Source organism: Schistosoma haematobium, chromosome 1 (assembly GCF_000699445.3).
Source record: "Schistosoma haematobium chromosome 1, whole genome shotgun sequence".
In the NCBI taxonomy this organism is placed as follows: Eukaryota; Metazoa; Platyhelminthes; class Trematoda; order Strigeidida; family Schistosomatidae; genus Schistosoma; species Schistosoma haematobium.
This window is the reverse complement of record NC_067196.1, coordinates 89,556,357-89,564,737: the sequence shown is the minus strand read 5'-3', so window position 1 is coordinate 89,564,737 and position 8,381 is coordinate 89,556,357.

The window sequence follows — 8,381 nt, the reverse complement described above, 5'->3', positions numbered from 1 at the left end:
GGGTGACTTTAACTGAAGTTCCAGCCAACTATTCGGCTCGATGACCACTAATGGAATCCAGATCTTTCACTGCCTAGTCTTCACGACTTAAACCATTCTCTGGTAATTTTCACATGGAACTCAGGTCATCTAATCTGCGTCAAGGCACAGTAAGGTGGTCTGACTTCTCGTACCACCTTGTGGATGATTAACTTCGAAATTCTGGAGTACCCACCCTCTCTACTACTTTCAGGTTGTCTGGCCGAAGTTGGAATAAGGGGTTTGGAGCTTAAAGGTGGTCCGCAAGTATAGATTTATCTAAGGTTGTGTTTAGTGTGGTGAACATTTGGGATCTGAAAACCTCAGCTGCGAGCATGGTGCATTGGGCGCTGGTCTTAACATGGTCCAATATTACTACTTTAGATAATCACGAGACCGGACCAAGACCACAGATGCTTTTCCGACCATGTAGTTGTTTGCCTCTTGGTGTCGAATGTGCATGTTATCACACCTGGCCGCATTGATCAGGGCTTGTTTTGATTCAAACGAGCTTAGCGGAAGGTATGAGTCGACCTTGAGTGCAGAGGGAACTTCATTCTCCGTTAATGTCATCAGAATAAACTGGCATTGTGAACTTAATAGTAAACGGGATTCCATATACATACAGGGACCTTCACAACTCCTTGGTTGGGGTCCTAGAAATGGTATAACGCAGTGGCTAGAAATGTCATCAGATATGGCTTACAATAGAAGCCAATGGCGATCCCGCTGTAACTTCCCTTTACTTTCTTCATAAAAATGGACGTAATTTCTTTAACCGTAAGAATTCTTTCTGGTTGTGCCTTTGCTAACTGAACTGTCCTTCTCATTATTATTTCATTATCATACACTAATTTCTGCTGGTAATTGTTACCCTTTTTCTTATACGCACCCTAAATTCTCTATCTCTTCACGTTCTCATTGTTATTGTGTAGCGTATATGTATTTGGTGCCCCTTTGTACCAAAGTTTATGCGTTCAAATAAAAATATACATAATGCATAAAATGTAAGACACCTAGAACACAGCCTTTAGACGCTCAACTAAGTACTAGTTCGCATGATGAACATTTGAAAATTGAACCTGCTTTCAGTCTATGATCAATCGGAATGATTACAATCTGTCAATGGTTCCCAAAAATATTTCGCTTGAAGCCAAATATAAAAATCTGAGATTTTAGTGCTGTTACTTATGGCTCGCTTTAACTGTATAGGAAAGACTAGTTGTTGCAAAAGTTCATTATTCAGATCGTTGTACAGAACAGTTGGAGAGTGCATCTCTAATTCTTTATGAACAAAGTTTTTAGCTTATAATATGGAATAATCAGAAACATAATGCTTACGCAAAATATGTAAGTAAATAAATACTCACATTATAATGTTTCGAAATTGAGAAGATATTTTTGGCCAACTCTTTGCAATCCAACTAAAGATATTACATCAACTTCTTTAGCCTTTGATATGACTCAAATTTGGATGAACGTATGAATATGCTATAAACATGCAATTAAGTCCGTATATTACCTAGGCTTACTCCGTTTGTGTGAAAGCGGTAATAAAAATCCAAATACGAGTGGCGTTGAATGAATTTATCTCAAACACTCGTGTACTCAGGCAGACAATCAGAACAAGAAGCGACGCCGAGAGGAGGAGGCGGATGAGCCAACTTGATTGGATAAAGTATCGCTCAACACTTATAGCCAGGCAAAAATAAGCCACATACATGCGATGAGTATGGTAAGCGTTGTACACACGAATGCTGATGTAAAGACAGTCAAGCAAATAATTGACAAGGTCAAGATGTGACTCAAACAGGATGAACAAGCTGGTTTATCTAGAAGCTAAAACAGCCCATATGAGATTGACATGGTATTAGACAACAATGGAATATCTTATCAATTATTTTATTACACAGAAAAACTTCGGTTCAGTTTCGGCAGCCAAATGGAGGATTTCTAACTCGTTCAGTGTTCCACCTTCTTATTCTTATAATCTGTAGCGTGGCGTCGAGTTGAGATTAACTATGAACACCGCTACCAAGAAACACGTGCCAAATAGATCAGAAGGCGTAAGAAGCTCGTTCCAAATGACTCCATAAAATCCCCGAGAAGCCAAATATCAGAAGGCAGTTAATGGACTAAGTCGAGGTTTATTTGCTGGCGATCTCGTGGTATCGAAAGGATACCGAGATCGTGCCAGGATACAAGCTTGGTTACAGAACGTAACCGAATTCGCGCGAAGTTACAATCAAAGTGTAAGTACAAGAATGGAAGCACAAAATAGCTGTCATTAGCACAGTCAAACAAAAGCACGGTAAAACAAACACTGGTACAGTTGGTTATAATAATAATTGTTTTTATTAAACCAGTCGTGTTCTCGTGATAAATGTGAGTCACTACAAATCAGTGGCAACTCCTGCCCAGTCAGTATTCAGAGATAATATATGAATCTCATATACTTCACTAGCTTGTTGTCTTGGCAGCGTTCACCTTCTTCCCACAAATTATCGTTTATTACTTGTTGAACGTGCTCTCTGCATGAGGTATTAAGGGAGTGGAGGGTGATAAAATGAAACAATAAAATCTGAGGAATTGCCACGAGAAGTCTACTTGATACCATGTTGGTGAGGTGAGATTTTCTCATGTTCTGTCTGGCTATCAGGTGTTATCATACCTGCTTTTTTCGTCATCTCAAGGTCGAAAGTGAAGAGGAACCCATATTTTTTGGAAATAAATAAATGAAGTCACTCAAGCATGAAGAACTGCTCCGCTGTTCGTATAAAATAAAGGGATACAAAACGAAAGTTGAAATTACAAAAATAAACGTTTGGTCTAGTAGAAAATACTGGTAATCTGGTAGGAAATAGATACTATATCGACGTCTTGGGCACGAATGCGGATTGAAACGGAACGTTACAAAATTTGTATTTGTCGCCTAACTCGACTAAATACATTACCTTTGGTCTGTAATGACCGCCTTTTGTGATCGGATTCGCAAATGGAGATACAGAAAAGGTCCACTAGATTTGTCCAAAGAATTCGACATTATTTCGAGATTTCACTGCCAATGTTGCGTATTAAATGTTCACGGGTAATTTACTTGATGGTTTAATCGTTTTTTTCTGTCTTCTTCTGGCGGAGAAATCCAGAAGACCGGTTACTTCCACTGGCCTAGTCTGCACACACCACTCACATCAGTTGAAGACCCTTCTTTCGTTTGAGACCTAACGCTGTTGTTGTGATGTTTCCGACTTATGTTTATTGTTCAAGTGTGGATCGCTCATGTACTTAATATAAAAACAAATATAACTCTTATGCATCAAAAGTTGAAGGCCCAAGGGTGGGTTGGCAGTGTGTCAATTAAGGCTACTACTATTTCGGTGCCACTCTTGTCTTCTTTAAAGTTTTTCTAAGATGACTTACATTGACTATTGAACAGTTGTATAATATTGACACGAGAGAACCCAATGGAAACGGCATAGTCTGGCCACCGAGCACATATATATCTTCTTGGTCTTTACAGTGGACATATTATTCCATACCTAACCTAAATGTATCCTTTACAGGTTCATACTATCAACCTATGTCTGCCACAATGGGACGAACAGTATTACCAGTGTTGTGAATTCGTAATGAGATTTAGATTAGGTGGTCATATCACGGCAATTCTACAACGTTGGATTAGTTTTATTATTATTACATTGGTGACATTGACTTTAGAAGACGTTTATCACTCCTTATATTCTCCATATTCGAAAGGAATTTGATAAGTGGTACTCAATCAAAAACATTCCTAAAGTCAGTATAAGCAACACCTACCGACTTTTCGTTTTCAAGCGAATTTGCATGTCTTTCACATTCCATAAAGATGTTAGTCGTCCAAGATAATCCTTTCGCGAAACCATCTTGTTCACTTATTAACAAGCTGTTGAGTTCTGAAAAGATCATAATAGCTTTTTGTAAATATTTTTCCAGTAGAGTGACCTGTGTACCTGTACTTGAATGGATGCTGTCTGAATCTTGCATTATGAAGCCATAATTATGTCCCTTTCAATTTACAGGTAACTCACCAAGTGAAATCCTCATTATAGTGTTCAGAGGTTGATTAGTGAATAGTGCATTTCGTATCAGGTTTTTAAGGTGTAGCTAATCCGATACTACTCATTTTCCCATCGCTAAAGAAATATACGTTGAGTTAATCGTCTTAATTGATATTCACTGTGAGTAGTCGATTTAATGGTAAGGGTTTCGAGTGTAGTCCCTCACCACGAACAATTGTGGAAATTTAGAAGGGAATCAGAGCACACTCAATACTGATTAAAACTTGTTTTGTGGGTATCTTGTCAGTGTCCTTCAAATCGAAATCTTTCGTCCATAACAGAACATAAATTTATCTTTTGTATATAGCGTATCTCACGACACTAGTTTTATCGGTGTGTGACAACTTAGGTTGATTGGTTAAGACTTGGCCAACAACGCCCTCGTAATATCGAAGCATTATGGCACAAGTATTCACTCACTTCCTGATTTTGTATGAGGGTTGTATTTCCTTTAATTGAAAAACGTGGTGAAAAGTTCTGCTATTCAGCTTCAAGAAGTGAATATTGTTCGCAGGATGTGCAAAAATATGGGCTAATGGTCAGTCAAGAGAACAAATTTGCGACGCTATAACAGGAAGTTGAATTGTATTACATTATTGGAATGGTATCATATAAGTATGAAAAAATCACATTATATATGTTTTCTTCGATAACATTCTCTTGTCCTTTTTACTCAAATGTATCCTTGCTAGTACTATTGTCTATATTTATGCATATTTATTTTTAATTTTGGTTTATTTCTGATAGTAATACCACATTTTTTAGGTTTTTGCTGTGTGGTCAATTCTTGGGTGTCCCTGGAATTGTCGACTCTCAGTTTGCTTTCATGGTGCTTAGCATTTTTATTTCTAGCAACCATCGTATTGGACGACCGTCTTTTTGTGAAACAGCTCGAGTTAGATGATCGATCTGTCCCTGGTGTGGTAGATGTTAGATTTCGTAATTGTTAGGAAATTAATGGTTTTCAGCAGTTAATGACTCACTTCAGGGCTATTTAATTAGTGATGTTTCTGTCTTTTTGTTAGAACACTATTCCAGGATTTTTAGTAACTTCTTTACATTTTTACCGGGCAATTGTCGCATATGCTTAATGTTCGGCTATTTACTGTTTCTGGTTGATTACACAAGTGTGTCATCACACAGTGGATGTACCTGATGGAGAAAGCATTGGTATTGTATATTTTGTTTCATTTTCAATGGCATCTATCTATTCATTAACATTCGTCTTTGTTGCGATTTACAGCTTCCCTCGTCACTATTAAGAATTTACCATCCGTAATAACCTCTTTCTTTTGGCTACAAATAAATATAGGTCCATGAAGGTAGGCACAAATGTGTAGTGACACACAGTTACTGTACAGGAGAAGTTTAAAACGTCTGACAGTTGTCATATTCATTTATATATCGGATTCTCTCCTTCTCAACGTCAAAATCTCCCAAGCATTTTTATAGTTATTGATCATATGGGACAGGCTTTACCAAACAATGAAAAATCAACAGGAGCATTGTATTAGTATTTTACGATCGTGTATCATAGCCACTTGTTTTGAGACATAAAGTCAAGTACTTTAGTTCTATACGTTTACTGGACCCCTAACAATGCATCAAACCTGGGCTAATGAGTTGGCTGAGAGATTTCAACCAGTTTAAAATCCCGACAATGTTCTTCGCCAGTGTGATGTCTGAAACCTTGTCAAGCCCATGCGAGTTATTCTAGCTTCAAGACAGGTCCGTTTATTAATTCTTCTTGAGTCACATTTTGATTCAACTAATTATTAGCTTACTAACATTCAGTGCCTTGATATGACCGTATGTGTGTTTGTAGGGATATTGGTCTTAACCCCAAAATCCTCAAAGCTGAACATTAGATGACTGGGAAAACAGATATTCGGGGTCTAACGCGGAAAGAAGGCCAACAATGGTGAACGCGGGGATATTCATTCAGTCGGATGGCACGGCTCCGTCTTGCAGAAGTGGTCATTTTGTATAACTTGACTTTATTCACATTGAATATATTGTCCTATTTTCAGCCTAAATGTGTTCTTCAAAAGTAGTATGTATCACATTGTTAATTGTTACAAGACGATGAGTCGGTGTAGATAATGATGTGACTTCCACGTAAGATCATATAGATTAAGCAGTCACATGATGACATATCTACAAATTTAGGATTAAGTCTATTCTTATAATAGTACCAATGACAAAGTAGACTATGGTTCTACATCGATGAGCCCGACATTTGTTGTGAATCGAGCAAGTGACAAAAAGATCAACTGCACCAAGCACTTTGGAACTAGTCACAATATTGCGTGTTTAATCATGTTGCTTTTGGATCATTACTACTCGTCACAAATGGCCTTATGTATGTCAAATCTGTATGAGGATCTAATTCTTGAAGATAAACCATATGTTAATTACTTATGCTATTCATGATATGTCCGTAACGTATTTTCGTTTGACCATCAATATGAATTCTCGCTTGATTAAGTAGAGTTGGGTCACTCACCTTCCCCTCTGTGCGTTATTTTGTTTCGCTTCGCTCTCTCTTCGCTTTGCTGCCCCTTATTCTGAGTCTCTGTCTGTATAAAAAAATGCCTGAAATAAATCTCTTCAACCCCACTCGTATTTGGCTTCTTATTACCACCTTTACAAAACCGGGGTTGGCCTAGGTAATATACGGAGTTAAGTGTACGTTCATAGCGTATCCATACGTTCATCAAAGTCGGTGTCACTTCAGTTGGCACCACAAAAACAACACAATGGAATTGATTGATACCTTGTCTTTCCTTAAAGTACATAGAAGCTTAAAACGACGTAGGTTGTACGACCTTAGAATCAGTCAGTGATACGACATTAGTCTTCTGAGGCCAGCCTGTCAACAACGGTGACAAATTCCAATCCAGTTTATCACTTATATTCATACTTACACAATAAAGTTTTAAGCTGTAAGAATAATATCTAGGTTTGTATCATGTGCATTCTTCTTTGTTGTTAGAATAATAGACCTAATCCCGAAATTGCAGACTTTCCATCATGCAACTACCTGATCTATAAGATATTATACGGAAAACATATCATTAATTATTCTGACGCGTCCTACAGTGACAGTCTGCAATATGGTTTTTAGGACTTCTGAGGAACACATTTGGGCAGAGCATAAAATAGTATATTTAATATGAAAAAGAAGTTAAAAAAAGCGACTTCACTTACATCATCAAGCCATGCTGTACAGATTCTATCTTCCCGCGTTCACCACTTCCGACCTTCTCCATGGTGTCAAACCTTGAGTGTTAATCCTTTCAGTAACCGTACTTTTGGTTTCGAGGATCGTGTGGTTGAGAGCCAACATAATTACCAAGCTGCTTATGTATCCACGGTACTTCCATTTATCATTTTATACACAATTTATAAATCAGACGTTCATAAATGAAGTAATCGTTAGTTTTTTGGTCCTATTAAGGCGGTACACTATATAATTATCTTCACAGTTAAAGATTCACGGAGGCTTTCATCGACACGTCCATACGTTCTCCAGTCATTTTCCAGCTCGGAATACAAATTAGAAATGAATTCATCAACTTTTGTCACATATCCAAAACATGGATGATTTAGCAGCCATGTGCGTAAACTGTCTAAAACATTCAACTGGCTCTTTTTGAAACCCTGCTGTTGTCGCTCAAATAGAAACTGTAATTGGTCGGAAGAAATAGCCATTTTTTGAATCAGCACGGTAATGAAAATTACTGTACGACTAACTAACAATCAATGTCGTTGAATGACACCGGCGAGAACCCTGTATGCTGATTACTGGGAATAATTACACTGAACTTTGTCCAATTACAAGCTGATCTTGATTCGTTAATTTGAAGGTTGAAGGCTCGGAAATTTTTTTCACCACGTCACCAGTTATTATATTTAGAGTGTATTGAAATATTCGAAAAATGTCTGTTTGATGTTAATACAGTATTCGAATTATCGTATGAACTAGGAATTCCAGGATTAACGCAATTGAATTAAGAAGACACAGGCACAACGAATGTACTGTATTTAGAATTCGAAATCAAGCATTCAACCAGTACAAAGGTATCATTAGTTCATTCAAACACCACATCCGCCACAGCTTAAATTGGAGTCTAGGTGTTTGTAATCAATCGTTCGTTTTCTTCTCAAATTCATCCTGAGTCTGTTTGACATTGTATTGGATAAATATTCTGTATTATCTAGAATATGCTCATTAGCATTAGAATTAACAATCGAAATTGGAAC